At 50.5% G+C, this 23,593-nt stretch overlaps 1 protein-coding gene across 1 annotated transcript in view; it reads left to right on the top strand.

The window, feature by feature from the left end:
- RAB31 (RAB31, member RAS oncogene family) overlaps positions 1 to 23,593 on the top strand; it is a gene marked incomplete at both ends in the record, with an annotated part of 97,898 nt that overhangs the window by 981 nt on the left and 73,324 nt on the right. The gene's annotated exons all lie outside the window — the stretch shown is intronic.

Raw genomic sequence — 23,593 nt, 5'->3', positions numbered from 1 at the left:
GCGTATCTAGGTGGATCTAGGCTCTTCCAGATCCTTGGGCACAGCGTGGCCAAGGACTGGCCCTGCCACAGCCCTCTGGCAAATGTTTGCTTACACTAACTAGATGGTCTGGCTGGCTGGCTGGCTGAGAATCCCAGGGGCAGAGTCCCTCCCCCTTTTATATTATTTTGAAGCAAGTTCTCAGTAAGTTGCTGAGGGTCCAAGTTGCTAAGCCTAGCCTCCAACCTGCCAACCTCCTGTCTCAGCCTCCCAAATCCTAGCATTAAAGGTGTGTGCCAGCGGGCCTGAGGCCGTCCTCCTTACTCCTCAGCACAGACCGTGCGGTGTGGACGCCCCACCACAGCAGGGCGCGGGCAGGGTGCTGTGCAGTGTGGACACCCAGCCACAGCAGGGTGCTGCTGTTTGCTTGGGCTACATGTATGCAACAGGCTGTGTTTGTAGCTGCTAATAATCCAAAGGCCTGTTTCTCTGGGTGAGAACATTTGAGGGAGTGAGGGAAGTCAAAACCTGTGTGTGTGTGTGTGTGTGTGTGTGTGTGTGTGTGTGTGTGTGTGGTGGGTCCCGTGGATTTAACCCAGGGATGTTCAACCTCTGAGATGCACCCCCAGTCCTTTTTATTTTAAAACAGGTTCTCGTTAAGATCTCTCTAAGGTACTAAGGCTGCCTCCGACCTGCGATCCTCCCGTCTCAGCTCCCCAGGTACCGGATCGCAGGCGGGCAAGACCGCGCCTGGCCGGGTCCGAGCCTTTTAAATGGCTTGGTAGACTGCGATTTGTGCATCAGTGGATGGGAGGAATCAGGGCTAAATCCAAAAGTCCTTTCAAAATTTTAGCGGGAGCAGGGCGTGATGGCGCACGCTTGTAATCCCAGCTCTTGGGAAGCTGAGACAGGATCCCAGGTTTGCAGCCAGCCTCAGCAACTTGTGAGGCTCTCTGCAACTTAGCGAGACCCTGTTTCAAAATAAACAGAATAGGGCTAGGGTGTAGCTTGGAGGTAGAATGTTTCTGGGCTCTATTCCTAGTAACACACACACACACACACACACACACACAATAAACACCTCAAGCTCCTGGGTTCTTTGTGTAGGGAGGTCTGTCCCTCCCTTTCCCTGGGGCTTGAACCCAGGGATTTTGTACCTTTGAGCTATACCCCTGGCCCCTTTTATTTTGAAGTAGGGCCTCCCTAAATTGCTGAGGCTGGCCTTGAACCTGTGATCTTCCTGCCTCGGCCTCCCCAGTACTGGAATTACAGGAGGCTCTCGGGGAGGACTATGTTTCTGCAGGAAGTCATGCCTGGGCCTAGCACTCAGCTTCCTGGTTTTTAGCCACACTGCACTCCCTGAGGTCGTGGCGGTCACAGCCTCGGAAGGTGACCGACGGGCCACACCTCAGAAGGTGCCGGAGGGCAGGCCTCCTGGAGCAGCCTTACTGCCTCAGTGGAGAGGCCAAGGGGCTGCTGCCTCTGTGTTGGGTCACTTGCTCACTGATGGTTGGGGTCACGTCTCCCACTTAAGTGGCAGGCTTTTTTACACCTGCTGTGTACACACTTTTTTGTGTGTGTGGTGTTTGCTGGCTTGCACTCTCACGTGTGGACTCTTAAATATGTTTATTCCACATGGAGATAGTGCCGGGACGGCCCAGCAAGTCTTTGTGAATGCCCCTTCCTGGAATAAGCCAGACGCTGGACATGCTGGGGGGGGGGTATGTGCGTGCGTTTGGCGGGGCAAGCATGCTGGGCAGGGTCAGTGGACACCCAGGACCCTGCGTGCCCATTACCCGCTATGGAATCTGAACTAGTATTACGAAACGTGTAGCTTAAAAACAGCACCCATGAAAACACACAAAAGCCAACAGAAACAATATCGAGGCAGCAGCTGTTTCAACCCCAAAGGTGGAAAGCGTCCCAGTCTGCATCTTTAATACACAGGGCCACGTGGCCCAAGCAGGAGGAGGAGGAGAGGAGGAGGAGCCTGAGGAGTGGGAGGAGGAGGAGCAGGAGGAGGAGGGAGGGAGGGGAGGAGGAGCCAGAGGAGGAGAGAGGAGGAGGAGGAGGAGGGAGGGAGGAGGGGATCTTGATTTTATAATTTCCTTTGGGAGTGTGTGTTGTGTTGTGTGTGCGCTTAAAAACTGCTTCCGATGGAATCCCCAGGAGGTTTGTTTGTGCTTTGGTTGTCTTGACAACCATCTAGATCTATCTGCCACTTCCTCAGCCGCTGAGAGTGTAGTTAGAAGATGACCCAGGACGCCCCTGCTTCATTAGGAGCTGGTCGCGCCATCCCCTCTTGGCGTCCTTGGCGCCGGTGTGCTGGGTCATCAAAGGGGCATGCGCCTGGGCCTGGTGAGACCTCTGGACCATGGGGATTCAGGTTTGTGCAGGGCTGGCAGGTGGAGGGGCGCTGTGGATCTGAGATGGACCGCTGGGAGCCAGAGAGCGCTCCAGTACTGGAAGCACCCCAGCACAGGTACGCAGAAGGAACGAGTGCCGGGGACGCGGGTCGGGCTCGGCAAGCCAGTCTCTTGGCAGTTTTCTGGGACTGTAACGCAGTACACACGCTGGGTACTCTATGAACAGGTTCTCTTGGCCCATGATTCTGGTATCTGGAAGAGCCAAAGAGCGTGGCAGCGATGCTCTGGCTGCACCCACCCTGGCGGAGAAATGGAGGGAGGCAGCCATGAGCGAGCTGAGCGGGTGGCCTGTCTCTCCCTGTGATCCGTGCTGGGAGAATTCCCTCGCTGCTCTCTGGGGCCCAGCACCCATCCTTCCCAAGGGAATGAGCCCATGACATAATCACCTTGTCTGGGCAACTTCTTGAAGTCCCACCACCTCAACACCACCACCGAGGGCCAAGCCTCTAGCACAAGTACCCTCCAGGGTCCAAGCTGCATCCAAACCCCCACAGTGACCGGGACCCCCAGATCCGCTTTACAAGGCTGACATTTTTTTTCTTTTTTCATTTTTCTTTTGGTGGTACTGGGGTTCCTGGAAACACTTCTGCCTCCGGGCTACACTCCCAGACCTATTTTTTTAAAAAATATTTTTTATTTGGAAACAGGGTCTCTTAAGCTGGCGCTGCTGGCTTCGAACCTGCGCGATCCTTCTGTCTCCGCCTCCCAAGTGCGGGGATTACAAGCGGGCGCCACCACACCCAGCCTTATGAGGCTGAGAATTTATTGGCATACTAATGTATCTCTTTTTCTTTCCGAGAAACTTGCATTTCTCTTGGGATGGGGGCAGGGAGGCCGGCAGGAGCATTTTGGGGCCACACCTGATCTTTTGTTAAATTGAAACCTTTTTTTTTTTTTTTGCAGTACTGGGTTTTGAACCCAGGGGTGTTCTACCTCTGAGCTACAACCCTATCTCTTTTCAGCCTTTCTTTTAAAGCAGGATTTTGCTAGGTTGCTGAGTCTTGCTACGCTGCTGAAGCTGTCCTTGAGCCTTCCATCCTCCTTTCTCAGCCTGGCTAAATTGAACCTTTTTTAGAAAGTATGGTTTAAGGCCAGGTGTGGTGGCGTACACTTGTAATCCCAGCCTTTGGGAGGCTGAGAGAGGAGGATTGTGGTTCGTGGACAGCCTCAGCTACTTAGTGAGGCCCTCTGCAACTCAGTGAGACCCTGTTTCAAAATAAAGAATAAAACAATTCAGAGGTAGAATGCTCCTGGGTTCAATTCCCAGTACTGGGAAAAAAAAAAAAAAAAAGAAAGAAAAGGAAAGAAAGAAAGAAAGGTTCAGTTTCTGAGGTTTTCACTAAGTTGTTGAGGCTGGCCTTAAACCTGTGATTCTTCTGTCTCAGCCTCCCAAGAATTGGGACTACAGGTATGGGCCACTACACCTGGGCTAATATCTTTGTTTTGTTTTTGTTTTTTTCTAGTGGGTCTGGAGATTGAACCCAGGAAAATTCTATTTCTGAGTTACACCCCCCAGCCCTATTTTTTATTCTTTATTTTGAAACAGAATCTCACTAAGTTGGGGAGGCCTTATGAAGTAGCTGAGACTGGCCGCGGACCCGGATCCTCCTGTCAGGCTCCCGGGTACTGGGATTACAAGTGTGCGCCACCATGCCTGGCTTCTATCATTGCTTTAATGATTGTGTTTTATCTGGGTTTGGTCCAAGGCCATAGCCATCAGAAAATAAGAAAACTTTGCATTCTAAGGTGCTAGGACATGGAAGGGTTTGAGCCACTCTCTGGGAAAGGGCTTCACCTTTTAAGCTGTGCAGCGGGCTTGGCTCACCCGGGGTTTGCGTGCCTGCGGGGCCATTACACTTTGGTGCGTTTCAGTTTTCACGATTTATATTTGTTTGAGTATGGACGAAGCATCTTTCGCCGGCCTTGCGGGTTTATCGAGTGCGTCGTGCATGCTGGGAACTGCGGGGCTCCGATGGACCTGGCGGCGGTCCTTGCCTTGCGGCACTCGCATCCCGCGGCGAATTACCTGACGTTTCCCGTGTTTTCACGTCATGCTCAACTCAGTGTGCCCCACGGCGGCCGCGGCTAGTGTGGCGATGTTGTATTAGCTGTCGGATGCCCCATGTGAAGGGCACTCACATTTACTTAAGGTCTGGAGTTTTCGTTTTCTTTTTGCTACTGGGGATTAAATCCAGGGGCATTCTACGTTTGAACTACACCCCAGCTCTTTTTGTGTTTTATTTAGAAATAAGAGTTTCGCTGGGCATGGTGGTGCTCGCTTGTAATCCCAGCATTCGGGAGGCTGAGACCAGAGGATCATTGTTCACAGACAGCTTCAGCTACTTAGTGAGGCCCTCTGCAACTCAGTGAGACCCTGTTTCAAAAATAAAGAATAAAAAATAGGACAGGGGTGCAGCTCGAAGGTCGAATGCCCCTGGGTTCCATCCCCAGACCCGCAAAAAAAAAAAAGTTCACAAAGTCGCAGAGACTCCTGCTAAGTTGTTGAGGCTGATCTTGAACCCGTGATCCTCCCGACTTAGCCTCCTAATTCCTGGGATGACAGGCACGCACCAGTGCACCTGGCAAGGTCTGTTTTGAGCACCTTGCTGTTGCAAGGTGCTAAGCTAGCTTTGCTGGAGATAGCAAGTGGGGGGCGGGGAGGGCTGACTCTGGTGAGACTAGAGCTGGGCCCAAGGACAGCCACATGCTCAGGAAGCACAACCGTGGCCCCGCTAATGGGTGTGATGGTGCAGTTAAACAAAATACGGCCTGGGAAGGGGCCTCTGGGAAGGCCGCTGCATCTGAGCAGTGCCTTAAGGGCTGTGCAGGGGGGGAAGGGGCCAGGACTCCACTCTACCTCGCCCTCTTCCGCTGGCCCTCTTCCGCTGACCCCACCGTCTCTTTAGTAAGCACTCTTAGTTTTAATTCCCCTCTTCGTGTGTTTATTTTGAAAAAATTCAAACTTAGAAAGCAGTTGAAAGAGCAGTAGACACTCCCTAGTCACCATTTTCCATTTGAAAATATCAAATGGAAATTTTCAGAAATGCTCCATGTTTTCAGCTGGGTAGCATTCCCTGTAGTGTGATGGAGTCTTTATCCCATTTGGCCCTGACCCATCCTGAGTCACCGTGGCCGAGGGTATAGACCACCCACCCCTTAGGTACCCCGAGGCTCCCGGATTCTGAGAGCAACTGTTACAATGTCACGGTGCTTGTGTTTAACTTAGTAATTTGACTTCGTAATTATCCAAAAGCTCAGGAGTCATGATGTGTGCAACCCAGATGGCACAGCGGAGCCATAAAGTACTTTCACTGTAGCCATGAAGTACTTTCACTGTGTCAAAGAAGGAGGAGTTCAACCCTAGGAGATCTTTTGAGACAGGGAGACAGAGGAAGCACTCAGGTGAATTTTAGCACAATATGTTGCCATCATTATTTTGTTATCCTTGTTAATCTCTTGCTCTGCCTAAGTTAAATGTAATCATAGGTCTGTGTGCATAGGAGAAAATGTAGTGCTTAGAGTTTGGTGCTCTGGGGTTTTAGGCATCCACTGAGGTCTGGGAACACGTCCCCATCAGTAAAAGGGAACTGCTGTCCAGCGAATGTCTGTCTCCCCTTCCTCCGGGGTCAGCAGGGCAGTGCGTTGCCTCTGCCTCTAGTACATAAATACCAGTTTTTCCTGTACCATTTGCAATAAGTTGCAGACATGGCACTTTAATCCTCGGTACTCTGGTATGTCTCTGAGGGAAAGGGCATTTCCCCACAGAATCACAACACTGATGTCTCACCCCTCAGGCTGAGCACAGCTGCACAGAGTCTCGGACGTAAAGTTCACGTTCCGACGTTTCCGGTGTCCCCAGAAGGTGCTGCGCAGCTGTTTAAAAGCATCCGGGATGCAGCCAGAGGTCATGTATCACATTGGATGGTCCCTTTTCATCTAAACAGCGCCCCTCCTTTTTTTCCCATGACACCAGCATTTTTCAAGAATCCTGGCCACGTGTCTCGTGGAAAGCCCCGAGGTCCGGGTCTGTCTGCTGCTGTTTACTGCTTTTCTGAGGATAAGCGTCGGGCGAGAACACAACACAGACGCTGCTAGAGCCCACATGACCACGCGCAACGTTAAGATAGTCTCCTCGTCACCTCTGTGGCATGCGTTCAAAAATATTTCTTAAGCCAGATGGGGTGGCTCGTGCCTGTAATCCCAGGACTTGGGAGGCTGAGAGAGGTTTGAGGCCAGCCTCAGCAATTTAGCGAGGACCTCAACAACTTAGTGAGACCTTGTTTCAAAATTAAAAGACAGCCGAACATTGTGGTGCACGCTTGTAATCCCAGTACTTGGGAGGCTGAGACAGGAGGATCCAGGTCCATGGCCAGGCTCAGCTGCTTAGTGAGGCTCTCAGCAACTTAGGGAGATCTTGTTTCAAAATAAAGAATAAAAATAGTGCCGGGTGTGGTGGGCACGCTTGTAATCCCCGCGCTTGGGAGGCAGAGACAGGAGGATCGTGTAGGTTCGGAGCTAGCCTCGCTGGCTTAAGAGACCCTGTTTCCAAATAAAAATATAAAATAGGTCTGGGAGTGTAGCCCGGAGGTAGAAGGATTTCCAGGAACCCCAGTACCCCCCAGAAAAAGAATGAAAATAGGGTTGGGGGTGTAGCTCAGATGTAGAACGCCCCTGGGTTCAATCCCCAGCAACACACACACACACTAAAAATAATAAAAAAATAAAATAGGGCATGGAGGCTAGCTTAGAAGCAGAATGCCCCTGAGTTTAATCCTCAGTACCAATATATATAATATATATATTATATATTATTATATATATTATTATATATAATATATATTATATATAATAAAACAATATGTATATATTTTACAATAAATAAATGATGTAGATAGGTAGATACAGATATGTCTATGTATGTTAGCTCTTACATGTGCCAGGCTGTGGCATACCTGAACTAAATAGACACAGGACTTTGGTCTTGTGGGGCCGATGTTTTTAGCAAGAAGGTGGAAGAAATCAACTCTGAGCTGAATGTCTTTGATCTGACATGCTTGAGGTGAGAAGTGTTTCGGATCCTGGAGTTTTTCAGATTTGCAGATTAGCTCAGCATCTTTAACTGAAAATTTGAGATCCAAAGTAGCCCCGGATCTGAAACTCCTTGAGCGCCAAGATGGACTCAGAAGCGATGGCTTTCAGGGCATTTCTCGCTTCAGAGTCCTGGAGCAGGAACGCCATCTCGGCCTGTCCATGGTCTGCTCAAAGGTGGCAGGTGCCATGTGGCAAGGTGGCCTGAGCCACGGGGCCCTGAGGAGCCCGGGAGCCCGGAGTGTCTGCTGCAGGCTGGGCAGAAGCATCGGCCTGGCCTCTGCGGGCCTGAAGTTGCTCCTGCCGCTCCTGCCCCGCCGCGCCTGGGGGCCGCCCCGAGGAGCCTGTGGCCCGGAGAGCCAGCACCGACTTTCTCGTTGCCTGACTTTGTCAGCAGGAATAAGGAAAAGAAAAATGGGATTTAACGCGGAGTCGCCCAACAGGTTTCTCAGTGGGGCATCTCGTGCCCGTGCGTCTGCGTCTACTATTTCTTATTCTTGGTCCCTGGCCGACTGGACTTCTCTGGGAGCCATGAATGTCACTTCTGTTTGCTCTGTATTTAATCTGGACACTATCTATCTGCTCTCAATTTCCCTGGAGACGGCCACAGGACCTGAATTATCAGAAAATTGAATGGGGCCTGCAGGATGGCAGGCAGAAGCCCAGGGCAGTAATTCCCTCTCTGTGTTCTTTCCTTTGAACAAGGTCCCACTGAGACTTAGGTCTTTTTTGTCATGGTTTGCAGGCCGGGCTCGGGGGAGACCCTGCTTGTGTTGGCAGGGTGGGCTGCTGGGCCACGGAGCCTCGCCCCGGCCCGAACGCGCTGCTTATGAAAAGCAAGGAAGATTGCATCCTGGACCTGCTAGCCACCATCTTGGAACAGAAATCGGTGTCGGGATTTTAATGCTCATTTCACTGGCCCAGAGGAAAAGGACAGGGGCAGAGTTGGAGCAGAAAGCGCTCCGGGCCTGGCGGAGGCAGCGTGACTCCCGGCCTTCGCCTGCGGTGTGCCAGGTGCGTTCCAGCGGTGGTGGTTCCTGACCTCGTGGAGCTGACGTAGTAGGAACACTTTCCAAGCAGGACAGGCCGGGCGGTGCAAAAGAAAGGGCCCAGGAGAAGGAGCGTGGGGTGGGCTGCGGCGTCTGACCAGCTGGGGCTGCAGCTGGCTGAGACCAAGGGGGAAGAGGGAAGAGGGCTGGTGTGGTGATGTGGGCCTGTGGTTCCAGACTTGGGAAGTGGAGGCCGGAGGACCGTAGGTTCGAGGCCAGCCTCTGCAATGTAGTGAATCCCTCTTTCAAAATAAAAAGTAAGAGCTGGGCGTGGTGGCACACACTTGTAATTCCGGCATTCGAGAGGCCGAGGCGGGAGGATTGCAGTTCACAGCCAGCATCAGCTACTTAGTGAGGCCCTTTGCAACTCAGTGAGACCCTGTTTCAAAACACAGAATAAAAAATAGGGCTGGGGGTGGAACTCAGAGGTAGAATGCCCCTGGGTTCCATCCCCAGTAGTGAAAAAAAAACCAACAAAAACCTGTTTTTGACGTCATACACTGTGTTGCTTCCCGTGCCGTGCGCCCACGAGTGCTTGGCCCACGCGTACCTGGACTTGCGTCTTGTGGCAGTTCTTCACATGCTTATGAACAGAGTCCTTACACTCCATCGCTGTCTTCTTGGTATGTTCTTGACGTTCTTATCCACGGGTAAGCCGGGCGTGGTGGGCACGCTTGTCATCCCAGCATTCGGGAGGCTGAGACCGGAGGATCGCGGTTCGCAGACAGCCTCAGCTATTTGTGAGGCCCTCTGCAACTCAGTGAGACCCTGTTTCAAAATAAAGAATAAAAAATAGGGCTGGGGGTGCAGCTCGGAGGAAGAATGCCCCTGGGTTCCATCCCCAGTGCCGAAAAAAAAAGAAAAAAAGACCAGCAAATTCTCTCCAAAGACTCTCGCACCCCAGGACAGGCGCTAATGTCAGGATGTGACTCTCGTGTCAATTGAAATCAACTTATTTCTTTTTCTCTTTTGCTGTACTGAGGATAGAACCCGGGAGCACACCCCCCAGCCCTATTTTTAATTCTTTATTTTGAAGCAGAGTCTCACTGAGTTACAGAGAGCCTCCCCGAAGTAGCTGAGGCTGGCTGAGAACCTGCGATCCTCTTGTCTCAGCCTCCCTAGTACTGGGATCACAAGCGTGCGCCGTCACGCCCGGCAAAATCAACTTACCTCTGAATTTAAACTGCAGAGTCACTAGGATGTGGCATTGTTTCCTGTGCTTTGCACACTTTGCACACACAGCATTTTGCAGTTGTGGAGTCAGCACTCTTCCTCCTGTCGCCCAGTGAGCCTGACCACACACAGTTTGGAGGCTGATCTGCTCACAGTTCTGGGGATTTCAGGATTCGGTCCACATGAGGCCAGGTCTGGACGTGGAGCCGGAAGCAGAGACAGAGAGGGGAGCGGAACTGCGCGCACTCCCCAGCCCCGCTCCTCGCTCCTCGGGAGCCAAGCCCTGCTCCCAACACTGCGGAGCAGGACAAGGGGGCGTTCTAAATCCAAACCATTACAGTTGTAGGCAAGGAAAAACATAGTTTTGAACGAGACATCTAAAGAAGGACCTTTGTCTACATGATAAATATGGAGATTCTGAGTTTTTCTCTTTTTTTTGATAAAAAGATCTCTTTGGGAGGAAATGTGATCCGAGTCACTCAGACAAGCTGGTGAAACAGCCCATCTCCCCGTCATGCTGGGTGTAGGGAACGTGACATTTGAGTCTTGAAAACAGAACTTCCGCATGGTGTTTGGGAATACCTTTGTACTTAGACTCTCAACCAGCTCAGACTTAATGGGCAAGTTTAAAACACGCATCTGGTATCTCAATATATTGGAAACGCAGCCTTCTGCAAAGCGCCTTGAGCTTCATGCTATTTCTGAAAACTTGCTTACAGCAGCAGTTACATCCGGAGAGGCTAAAATGCTTTTTTATGTTTTGTGGTTCTGGGGGTTGAACCCAGGGACAGCTGTCTCTGAGCTACAACTTTAGCCATATTTTAATTTTTATTTTGGAACAAAGTCTCAACATTGCTACCTCACTAAGTTGTGGGGGCCTTACTAAATTGCCGAGGCTAGCTGTGCACCTGTAATCCTGCACTCTCAGCCTGCCGAGAAAGTACCAGGATTCCAGACATGCGCCACCGTGCCTAGTGAGAGGCTGTACTTTTATATTATATTTTATTTTATTTTGGTGGTACTGGGGTTCCTGGAAACCCTTCTACCTCCGGGCTACACTCCCAGACACTGATTTTTTATGTTTTTATTTGGAAACAGGGTCTCTTAAGCCAGCGCGGCTGGCTTCGAACCTGCGCGATCCTCCCGTCTCCGCCTCCCAAGCGCGGGGATGACAAGCGTGCCCACCGCGCCCGGCCAGAGGCTGTACTTTTAAATATCAACCTCATTCCTGCTGACCAACTTACTCCCAAAGCAACGTGTATGAAGTGCCATGCAGAGTTGACACCAAAGGATTTGGCATGGCTGGGACTTGGGGCCTGAGACAGGAGGTTTGCAGGTTTGAGGCCAGCCTCGGCAACTTAGCAAGACCTTGTTTCAAAATACAAAGGTCTGGAGGCACAACCCCAAGTACCACAAAACGAAGGGTTTGTTGTTCAGGGTACTGTGTCTCAGCATACTCAGCGAAGCGTGCCTTGCTCATCGCCAGCTGTGTCGGGGGGTCGGGGAGCGCGAGCTCTTCAGCACCCTGAGCTGACAGCTGTAGATCCTGAGAGTTCTGCTCGAAGCTCAGTAGAGGCGAAGTCGGGACCAGCGATGAGCAGCGCTCTGCCTCCTCCGTCTCTGTCTCTGCTCTGCGGCTGCTGTGTTTCCTGCGGCTCCAGGGCAAGCCTGACCTAGCCGGTCTTCCCCGGTGCTTTCTTTCTCTGGTCTTTTCTTCCGTTTGGGGGAAAATTCTTCCTTGCCATTCCATAATTTATTACCTCTCCTGGGTTGCGGATATCAGAAGAGGGAATGATTAACTCCTGGTGGCACACGCTTATAATCCCAGCGCTTGGGAGGCTGAGACAGGAGGATCGCGAAGGTTCAAAGCCAGCCTCAGCTACTTAAGTGAGGCTCTCAGCAACTTAGTGAGACCCTGTTTACAAATAAAATCTAAAAGAGGTTTGGGAATGTATCCCAGAGGTAGAAGGCCCCTGGGTTCCACCCCCAGTACCACTAAATAAATAAATAAATAAGGAAATGAAGGAAGGAAGGAAGGAAGGAAGGAAGGAAGGAAGGAAGGAAGGAAGGGAGGGATCCGAGGTGGAAGCTCGGCAGGACGCCTCTGTTCCAGTGCACAGAGCCTGCCCTCCCCCGGTCCAGCCTTTCGGGGCTCAGGCTCCGTGGCCTCCTCTGACTCGCCGGCACATGGCGGTGGTATCTGTCCCTTCGTGGTTGGCACTGGGTGGTCTGCACCAGGGGAGGCAGGGGAGCCCTGGGGACGCCTCCTGGGGCGGAGGCCCTGTGGCTGCCAGGAGGGGTGCAGGTGAGCCCAGGTGCTGGCGCCCTTGAGCAGGGCGGCAGTGCCCCGGGCCACCCTTAGAGCGTTTGCGGCAGGCAGGCGGGGCAGGGCTCTAACTGGGCCCTCACGCTGCAGACAGAGGCCCTCATGGACGTCACCCCAGCCGTCTCTGCAGCCTCCCCTTGGTGCTGAACTGAGTGTTTGGGCCCACGAGGACTCCGTTTCCATCTCCTCTTAGTCTCTTGGTTTGCCCCTTTGACAAAGCCTTACTGAGCCACTATTAACAAAGAGTTTTGCTGGAGCTGAGTGGACTGGGAGTTTCCCCATCTTCTGATGGCGTTCATTTTAGCAAGAGTCACGCCAGGGAAGGGCGCCCCGCCGCGTTCACCCTGGGTGTGCGCCTTAGGATATTTAGGTGAGTGCGTTAGTGAACCCGCCAAGGGGAAGCGCGGCGTGGGATGTGTTTGCTCAGTGATGAAGACCCGGCCAGCTCCCTGGTGCGTCTCCGCCATCCATGGCACTTGCTGGCTTGCACACGGTCAATCTTCATTTTTTCCACTGGGAGGGGGATCGCTCCCATCGGAGTTCATCCTGAGAGCGCTGAGTTATGGGAATTGTGAGCTGAAAGTTAGGGCTAAACTGAGCATGACATGCAGTGTAGTTTCTTTACCTAAGAGCCTAACTCCTCCTTCTTCCCAAATAACGAGCAGTGCCAGAGTCCTGTGGGGGCCAGGCAGAGACTTCCGGAGCCCATAGGCCTGGGGTACCAGTGCTTACCTGGGGGTGGAGCGATGGCTGGGGTACCAGTGCGCACCCAGGGGCTGGAGCGATGGCTGGGGTACCAGTGTGCACCCAGGGGCTGGAGCGATGGCTGGGGTGTCAGTGCATACCCGGAGGGATGGAGTGATGGCTGATGTCGTGCGTACCCAGGGGCTGGAGCAATGGCTGGGGTACTGGTGTGCACCCAGGGGCTCGAGCGATGGCTGGGGTACCAGTGTGCACCCAGGGGCTGGAGTGATGGCTGGGGTACCAGTGTGCACCCAGGGGATGTAGTGATGGCTGGGGTACCAGTGTGTATCCAGGGGATGGAGCGATGGTTGGGGTACCAGTGCACACCCAGGGGCTGGAGTGATGGCTTGGGGTACCACTGCGCACCCAGGGGCTGGAGCGATGACTGGGGTACCAGTGCATACCCAGGAGATGTAGCGATGGCTGGGGTACCAGTGTGTATCCAGGGGCTGGAGCGATGGCTGGGGTACCAGTGCACACCCAGGGGCTGGGGCGGTGGCTGGGGTACCAGTGTGTACACAGGGAGGTGGAATGATGGCTGGGGTACTGGTGCGCACCCAGGGGATAGAGCGATGGCTGGGCGCCAGTGTGCACCCAGAGGGATGAAATGACAGCCCCAGTCTGCAGAACATTGCTTGTTTCCAGCGAGCCCCGAGCCCCGGGACAGGCTGCTTGAGGGAAATGCCGCTTCCTGTCCCCAGGGCAGTCCGTTAGTCAGCATCTCTGGCATTCCTAAAGCCCAGGTCCTCCCTCATTCTGATTAATTGCTTGGCCTACAATTCTAATTTCTGTTCTCTGCCTGGAATCCTGCCCAACCTGGACTCGAGGCCCATCCCATTTTCCCAGGACCTGGTTACCTCGAGGATTCGGCCTGTAGGTGGGATGAACAGATATCTGTGACCGTGGTTGATGCCTGCCCCGGGGCCCTGTTCCCTTCTCTGCAGATTAGATTCCCAGGACTGTGGGCACCACCTGCCAGTCCTGCGGCAGGCCTCCGTAAGTTGTCTGCAAATCTTAGCCTGTCTTTCTTTTATATAGACAGAGGGACCTCATACCACATTTTTGGGAGTTCCTCTAGAGAAATTAGGTCCCTAAGTTTTGTTTGCTTTGATACTGGAGATTGAATCCAAGAGCATATTACCACCAAGCTACACCCCCAGCCCTTTATATTTTATTTTGTATATTTAAAATAATTTTTTCGGGCCGGGCGTGGTGGCGCAGGCTTGTAATCCCTGCGCTTGGGAGGCAGAGACAGGAGGATCACGCAGGTTCGAAGCAAGCCGCGCGCTGGCTTAGGAGACCCTGTTTTCAGATAAAAATGTAAAAGTAGGTCTGGGAGTGTAGCCCGGAGGTAGAAGGGCTTCCAGGAACCCCAGTACCACCAAAAATAAATAAATAAATAAATAAATAAATAAATAAATAAATAAATAAATAAAAATAAATTTCTGTGAAATCAGGCATGGGGGCGCACGCTTATAATCCTGGCATTCGGGAGGCTGAGACAGGAGGATCGCAGTTCGCGGACAGCCTCAGCTACTTACTTAGTGAGGCCCTTCGCAACTCAATGAGACCCTGTTTCAAAAATAAAAAGACTAAAAAGTAGGGCTGAGGGTGTAGCTCAGAGGCAGAATGTCCCTGGGTTCCATCCCCAGTACAGAAAAAAAAAAAAATTGTGGCACTACGGATGGAAGCCAGGGGCATTCTACCTCTGAGCTACACCCCCAGGCCTTTTTATTTTTTATTTTGAAATAGGGTCTCATTAAGTCTCTGGGGCTGGCTTTGAACCTGATTTCTCCTGTCTCAGCCTCCTCAGTACTGGATTACAGGTGTGCACCACTGGTAGGGAAAGAAGAAACTAGAAGAGTTAGCACAGTTTTTGGGGGGGACGGAGGGGGTGTCTGAAAAGTGAGGCTATTTAAAATACATAAGTTACTTCAAAGTAAATTTCTGTTTCTTATACTTCTGTCGACAACGATGAATCCCACTGTTAGGGGTCTAATTTTGACTACCTGAAAAGGAGAAATCTCTAAGAATGTGGAGAGGCCAGGCATGGTGGTGCACGCCTATGGTCCTGGTACTTGGGAGACTGAGACCAGATGATCGTAGGTTCCAGCCCAGGCTCAGCAACTTAGGGGGATCCTGTTTTAAAACTAAAAAAGAAAAAAAGCTGAGTGTGGTGGGTCACATTTGGGAGGCTGAGACAGGAGGATCACGGTTCACAGCCAGCCTCAGCTACTTAGTAAGGCCCTCCGCAACCTGTGAGGCCCTGTTTCAAAATAAAGAATAAAAAATAGGGCTGGGGTTGTATCTCAGAGGTAAACTGCCCCTGGGTTCCATCCCCAGTATCGCAAAAAATAAAAAATAAATAAAAATAAAATGAAAAGGGCTGGACTTGTAGCTTGGAGGTAGAATGACTCCGGGTTCAATCCCCACACCACATAAGTAAATAAAACAGTGGAGGGAAGGAATGTGCTCTGTTAGATGGGGAGGACTGCCAGGGACGGCGGGAGGAAGGAGGTGAACTGAGGTTGTCTGCGGTTGAGTGGAGGGCTCTCAGGCCACGCCCCACGAGGGGGCCAAGGCCTCCCACTCTTGGGCTTCCTTAACTGCCATGTGCATGTCCTTTTACATTAGTACTGGGTATTGGACACTTGGACCTATACCCTCAGCCCTTTTTATTTTTTATTTTGAAGCAGGAAGGGTCTTGTGAAGTTGCTGAGGCTGGCCTTGAACCTGTGATCCTCCTGTCTCTGTCTCCCAAATACTGAGGTTACAGATGTGCACCACCATGCCTGGCTTACATGCATTTTGTGTGTGTGTGGTACTGGGGATGGATGGAACCCAGGGGCATTCTACCTCCGAGCTATACCCCCAGCCCTATCTTTATTTTGAAACAGGGTTTCATTGAGTTGCAAAGGGCCTCACTAAGTAGCTGAGGCTGTCCACGAACCGCGATCCTCCATTTCTGTCTCCCAAATGCTGAGATTACAAGCGTGCGCCACCACGCCCGGCCAATTAAATTTTGAAACAGAGTCTCACTAAGTTGCTAAGGGTCTTGCTAAAAAGCTGAGGCTGGCCACGACCCGGGATGGTACGGTCTCAGCCTCCTGAATGCTGGGATCACAAGCGTGCACCACCATGCCCGGCTTACACAAGCGTGCACCACCATGCCTGGCTTACACAAGCGTGCACCACCATGCCCGGCTTACACAAGCGTGCACCACCATGCCCGGCTTACACAAGCGTGCACCACCATGCCTGGCTTACACACGCGTATTTTAAAAGCATAGAACTCTTTTGTGGTCAGTTTCCAAGCTTTCCTGTGACACATGAGGATGTTCTGGTACTGGTGTTTTAATATATTATTGGATGGCCAGTGTCAGCAACTAAGATGTGATTGGACGATAGGGCAAGGGCTCATTGTGTGGATTTTTTAACCGGCGTTATCTCTAGTTTACACTTTTAAAAAGCTATTAAAATTTATTACATTTTTGCACCTATAAATACTTTATATGTCGACTTTAAGATGACCGGATCAATAAGTGTGTACATACCACAGAGAATCGATCGACTAGTTTTGAGCGACGTGCCCAGGGGACACTCAGCTTCCTGACTTTCCAGAGGGCAGGGGCTCCGCTGCTGTGACACGGCTGAGCACAGGAAAACTCCGATCGAGCCCCTAAAACGGCTTCCACATGGCAATTTAACTCTCTCACCGTCTCTGTTGTCAGCACAGCCAAGGATACCATCTGTTTCCCTTTAAGATCAGCCAGGCCTCTGTACATGGCGACTCACACAGACACAGTTTCCATACATACCTGCTTTAAATGTAGTATTATTATATAAAAATAACATATTTTATATACATATATTTATATTTGGAAATATTATACAGTACTATAAACCCTATATAATGTAATTATATATGCAAAGATAATGTTACTATAATTTTACATAATAAAAATATGTGTATGTTTTCAGGTTGTGGTAGAGGCTGAGATGTATAAGGAACAACTATAATTTAATGTCTAGAGCACAAACCTGTGTTTTTTTCCTTCGTGGAATAATTTGTCCTTCCATTAATTGCGTGGCTTTGGGTGGGTAACTGACGGATGCCGTGACTTATATGATACCAGGTCGGCAAACCCCGTCCCCTACTGGCCGTCTACACAGACGCAGCTGCGGCGTGTACTCTGCGTTTATAATTCTGGTCACGGGTTAGCGCCAGGTGCTGGAGTCGGTCAGTCTTGGGGTGCTGGTAGGTTGTCACGAAGGCAGAGGATCGCCGGCAAGAACACATCATCCTGTCTCTGTGACCCAGTCCCCAGGGACCCTGTTAGGCACCGCGGAGCTCCAAGGAAGCAGGTCAAGCGGAGGTCTCTAATTAGGTCAGAGGTTCCCAACATAGCTGGCTCCTGCTGCTTTTACAAGCGCTTGCTACTGAACAGCCATAAAGGAGTTTTGTCCAGCCAACAGGACAGGATTACCAACGACGTGGCCCTGGCAGGCAGCCAGGGTGCTGGCATCTAGAGATGCCCGCTGCTGGGGCAACCCCGCGGCCCGTTGGTGAAAGGGGACGCAGCTGGGAAAGAGGGCTCGCAGCCCCGAGGAGTGGCCAGAGTCCAGCCCTGGTCCCCATGGACGCTGGTGGGGCCCGGCCCCTGCTGGACGGCGCCTGTGTGCTGGGGTGCAGTACCGTGAACATACACATTTGGTCTTCATCTCTGCTTCCTGACGAGGAAGGAGGATAGGGCTTCTTAAATCCTGGCTTCTCCAGAGCCATGGAGTGTCCTTTCCTCCGTTCATGACCGCTGCTGACCAGTGCCCCTCTGTGACTTCAGGATGGGCACTGTCCAGGAAGGACTAGCAGGCTCAGGAGGTGAGACTTTTTGGCTCCGCCCCCTTACCTCTGGGGAGGGGAAAGGGGCCGAAGATGGAGTTGATTAGCAGCGCTGACGAGTCAGTCAGCCAGGCCCGTGCAGAGAGGTGTCCGCACAAACCCCAAAGGACTGGGTGGAGAGCTGCGGGCAGCTGCCATGCGGGCACTCTGGAGGACGTAGCCCTGGAGGGGCTCGAAGCTCCGCGCCGTGCATCTCTTCAGCGGTGCCCTTTCTAATATCCTTTATGATAAACCCGTAAATGTGCTTCCCTGAATTCTGTGAGCTGCCCTGGCAAGTTCATTGGGCCTGAGGAGAGGCTGATGGTAACCGTGACTTATAGCCAGCGGGTCAGAAGTGTAGATCATAGCCTGCTCTTTGCAGTGGGCATCTTAGGGCCCGGGGCCCTGCAGTCTCCAGGGTCTGAGCCTGCAGTCTGTGGGATCTGCCGTATCCCAGCCAGGCAGCGCCGGCATCGAGTCAAATCCCATAGAGGATGTGCAGTAACCGTGACTTATAGCCAGCGGGTCAGAAGTGTAGATCATAGCCTGCTCTTTGCAGTGGGCATCTTAGGGCCCGGGGCCCTGCGGTCTCCAGGGTCTGAGCCTGCAGTCTGTGGGATCTGCCATATCCCAGCCAGGCAGCGCCGGCATCAAGTCAAAGCCCATAGAGGACGTGCAGTCAGTGCTCCGCGGACAGCCAGGTGCCCGGGAGCCCCAGCCCTACACACGCATGTGGTCACAAAGGTGTTTCGTGTTATGACGGTATTGTAGCAGAGGGGAAAACTCTCTTCTACCCAGGTGGCATTTTCCAAATAAGGACATTGGGAAGAATGTGTATTTAAAGAAATGGGTTGTGCTGGCTGGTAGTGGCATGCTCGAGCAGTAAACCACAGCAGTTTGGATGCTACTTCTTAAGGAATTTGTGAAAATTCAGACACAGAATCCGGGATGGTTTTGCCCCTTTTGTGAAACAGCATCTATCTTAATCTATTTAGCAAATAGATTAAACAAGCTATTAGGATAATTCCTTTTTTTTCCTTTTTTTTTTTTTTTGCGGTATTGGGGATGGAACCCAGGGGCATTCTACCTCTGAGCTACATTCCCAGCCCTATTTCTTAGTCTTTATTTTAAAACAGGGTCTCACTGAGTTGCAAAGGCTCACCAAGTAGCTGAGGCTGTCCACGAACCACGTCCCTCCTATCTCAGCCTCCCAAGTGCTGGGATTACAAGCGTGCGCCATCATGCCTGGCTTTATTAGAATAATTCTCTTTTTTAAATTTTTTATTGGTGCACTGTAGTCAAACATCTTGATGGGATACAAGATGCTGAAGACATACACGCCCACATCACTCAATCAGCCCCTACTCAGTTCCCGCCCCATTCCCTCCCCTCCCTCCTTCCCATGCTTGGCTTAGTGATTGACTTGTTTGTTAAAGTCCACCATGTGCTTTAGAGAAGTCCCCTCTCCCCCTCCCATCCCCTCAGTTAGGTCGCCTTATTTGCTCATGGCTTCTCCTTCTTCATCCAGAGTTCCTCCTATGACCCGTTCCTCCCTAGCTTTCGCATATTAGGGAGAGCATCTGATCTCTTGTTTTCTGAGACTGACTAATCTCACTTAGCATAATGTCCTCCAGTTCCATCCATTTCCCTGAAAATGATGTAATTGTGTTTTTCTTTATGGTTGAGGAAAATTCCATTGTGTAGATATCCCACAGTTTTGTAATCCATTCATCTGTTGATGGACATCTTGGCTGGCTCCATAGTCTGGCTATGGTGAATTGTGCAGCTATGAACATAGATACACATGCATTAGTTTGGTAGTTTGGTTTCTTTTCTTTTGGGTAGATACCCAGAAGTGGTATTGCTGGATCAAATGGTAAGTTCGTTCCATTCTTCTGAGGATCCTCCATACTGTTTTCCAAAGTGGTTGCACTAATTTGCAATCCCACCAACAATGTTTTAGAGTTCCCACTTCTCCGCATCCTTGACAGCATTTGCTGTTGTTTGTGTTTTGAATGATGGCCATTCTAGTTGGAGTTAGGTGAAATCTCAGGGTAGTTTTGATTTGCATCTCTCTGATTGCCAATGATGTTGAGCATTTTTTCATGCACTTATTGGCCACTTGAGTTTCTTTCTTCGTGAAGTGTCTATTTAGTTCACTTGCCCATTTTTTGATTGGGTTATTTGTTTTCTTAGTGCTAGGTCTCTTGAGTTTTCTGTATATTCTAGATATTAGTCCTCTATGGAGGAGTAGTTGGCAAAATCTCCTCCCATTCTGTTGGCTCTCGGTTGAGGTTCTTGATAGTTTCCTTTGCTGAACAGAATTTCTTCAGTTTCATGCAATTCCACATATTAATTCACCTTTTAGTTTCTTGTGCCTTTGGGATCTTGTTGAGAAAGTTTTTGTGTGTGCCTGTATGTTGTAGTGTTGGACCTATGACTTCTTCAAAGAGCCTCAGGGTCTCTGGTCTAATTTCCAAGTCTTTGGATTTCCAAGTCATTTTGAATTGATTCTTGTCCAGGGTGAGAAAAGTGGGATTTGTTTTCATTTTTCTGCATATGGTTAACCAGTGCCAACACCATTTGTTAAACAGGCTATCTTTTTTGCAGTGTATGTTTTTGGTTCCTTTGCCAAAAATCAATTGGCTGTGTGTGGATTTCTTTCTTTCTTTCCTTCTTTCTTTCTTTCTTTCTTTCTTTCTTTCTTTCTTCTCTCTCTCTCTCTCTCTCTCTCTCTCTCTCTCTCTCTCTCTCTCTCTCTTAGCGGGTCTGTGGATGGAACCCAGGGGCATTCGATCTCCAAGCTACACCCCCTGCCCTATTTTTTATTCTTTATTTTGAAACAGGGTCTCACTGAGTTGCAGAGGCCTCACTAAGTAGCTGAGGCTGTCTATGAACCGCGATCCTCCGTCTCAGCCTCCCGAATGCTGGGATTACAAGCGTGCACCACCACTCCCGGCTTGTGTGGATTTATTTCTGAGTCTTCTATTCTGCTCCATTGGTCTATGTATCTGTTTTTGTGTTTGTACCAAGCTGTTTTTATTACTATGACTTTTTAGTATAGTTTAAAGTCAGGTATTGTGATTTCTCCTGCAGAGATTTTGTTGCTGAGAACTGCTTTGGCTATTCTGGGTTTTTTGTTCTTCCAAATGAATTAAAGGACTGATTTTTAATGTCTGTGAGGAATGATATTGGTAATTTAATGGGTATTGTATTGAATCTGTAGATCACTTTTGTAAGTATGGCCATTTTGGTATTTATTCTGCCTATCCATGAACATGGAAGATCTTTCCATCTTTTAATGTCTTCTTTGATTTCTTTTTTCAGTGTTTTATAATTTTCTTTGTAGAGGTCTTTTACCTCCTTGGTTAATTTTATTCCTAAGTATTTATTTTATTTTTTTTTGTGGAAAATCCTGAGTAGAAGTGTTTTCTGAATTTCTTTTTCAGTGGATTTATGGTTGGTGTACAGAAAGCTTCTGATTTTTTTAAGATTGATTTTGTATCCAGAGATTTTGCTGAATTTGTTGATCAGTTCTACCCATTCACCATGATTGGGTGGTCTGTGGTGATCCCAGAGATCCTACTACTTGGGTCTAGTGTTAAGCAGTCTCCCCCCAACACTTTCCACTGGTCAGAGCCTGAGTCTGAGCTTCTGCTATGTCCAACAGCAGACTCTATCCCCACCTTCTCCGGGTTGAACTGCAAAGTCTCAGACCCAGGGAATTTATCAACTGCGCGAGTCCCTGGAGGCACTGCACTGGGCATTCTCCCATGGGAACCGTGACTTCACTTATGGTGTTATTGAGCACAGCTTTGGATTTCTGGAGAGCATGGTAAGCTCTGCCACTACTGCTGTAAGTTGTAGACTCCACCCCTTACTTTGCCAGGTTGAACTGCAAAGTCTCAGATCCAGTGAGTTTATCATGGCTGCGTGAGTCCCTGGGAGTGCCACGCTGGGCGTTCTCCTGCTGGAACCATGGCTTCACTTATGGTTTTGGTGCGTGCCAGTCTGGATCTCTGGAGGGCATGGTGGGCTGGGCCGCTGCTGCTGCAAGTTGTAGCCGGTGGGAGGAACTGATGACTTACAGTTCCGATGATCTGCAGCTGCTCACTTCAGGTCCCTGGATGTTTTCCTGATCATCTCTGGAGTCAGGTGCAGTGAGGCAAGACTGCGCCGCTGTGGCGCCCACTGCCGCAAGGCGGGCCGGTTTCTTTTCTGCTCTCTGATTGGTCTTCTAATCTTTTTTCCTGCCCCTTGTGTCTATCTTTTTGTTTTCTTCTTCTACTGATAGTATTTTCTGGCCTTGTAGAACGCCGTTTTTGAGGCAGTGGAGATCGGGTGTCTGCAGGACTGGTATGTGCTGCATCCCTCGGTCGCCATCTTCCTGGAAGTCTCGGATAATTCTTAACCTAGGGAGGAAAACACTTTTTAGAAGTTCTTTGAATACTTTTCTTTCCTTCCTTCCTTCCTTCCTTCTTTTTTCTGAGATAGTTTGTTAAAGTTTTTCTTTTTCTTTTTTTCTTCCCACGGTGAGGATTGTACCTAGGGACATTCTGAGCTGCACCCCATGCCTTTCTTATTTTTATTTTTATTTTGACACAGGGTCTCAATGAATTGCTGAGGCCAGTCTCGGATCTGAAATCTTCCTGTCTCGGCCTCCCAAGTACTGAGATTACAGACATGCACCACTGTGCCTGGCTAGAGCAGGGTCTTGCTCACTGTCTGAGCTGGTGTTGACTGTCAGCCTCAAGTGATCGTCCTGTCTCAGCCTCCTGGGTAGCTGAGATGGCAGGCCACTGGACTGGGGTCTAGATATCCTGGCTTGAAAAGACACAGGCTAAGCTGCCAAACAGAGAGCCCCAAATGCAGTTTGTTCACCAGGACGGAAGTCGTCTTTCTTCTCTTGGCCCCGGTAGGTGGCTCAGGGGTTGGTGGCTCATGGTGTCAGCCTGTTGTTGGTTTCCCTTCTAGTCTCCAGAATCTAGTCACACGGCCACCTCTACCTTCAAGGGAGATGAGAAAATGTAGTTGTCAACAGGGTGACCGAGGGCTCTTCCAGATCTTTTTTTCCCTCTTAGATGAGTGAGTGGGTATTGTGGACGGACCTTCCTTCCTTCCTTCCTTCCTTCCTTCCTTCCTTCCTTCCTTCTCTTTCTTTCTTTCTTTTTCTTTTTCTTTTTTTGTGGCACTGGGGAGGGAACCCGGGGCATTCTACCTCTGAGCTACATCTCCAGCCCTATTTTTTTTTGTGTGTGTGTGTGGTACTGGAGTTTCTGGAAGCCCTTCTACCTCCGGGCTATACTCCCAGACCTATTTTTACATTTTTATTTGGAAACAGGGTCTCCTAAGCCAGCGCGCGTGGCTGGCTTCGAACCTGCGCGATCCTCCTGTCTCTGCCTCCCAAGGGCGGGGATTACAAGCGTGCACCACCACGCCCGGCCCCAGCCCTATTTTTTATTCTTTATTTTGAAACAGGATCTCCCTAAGTTGTGGGGGACCTCACTAAGTAGCCGAGGCTGTCTGTGAAACACAATCCTCCTGTCTCAGACTCCCTAATGCTGGGATTTCAAGTGTGCACCACGCCTGGCTCCTAGGCGGTTTCTTGTAAGCATCTTTGTGTTTCACCAAGCACAGGGCCAGGCATCAAAGCCTGGATTGGAGTTGGGATGTGCAGACTGCAAATTCATTCTTGCCTTGACTCCAGACACTAATGAGAGAAAGGAGCTTGCGGTCTGCTTAGACCATCCCGACACTGAGGAACCAGACACCTTGCTGTCCCCGGAGTCTCAGATTACTCCTCTGCGGGACTGAGAGGATCACCTTCTCTGAGAGGATCACCTTCTCTGAGAGGATCACCTTCTCTCAGAGTTGTTGAAGCATCTGGGAGCCAGGAAGCCTGAGCACATTTGTGCCTGTGCTCAGCCTC

This window comes from Muscardinus avellanarius, assembly GCF_963383645.1.
Source record: "Muscardinus avellanarius genome assembly, chromosome: 17".
Classification (NCBI taxonomy): Eukaryota; Metazoa; Chordata; class Mammalia; order Rodentia; family Gliridae; genus Muscardinus; species Muscardinus avellanarius.
This window is presented reverse-complemented; position numbering and strand designations above follow the sequence as displayed.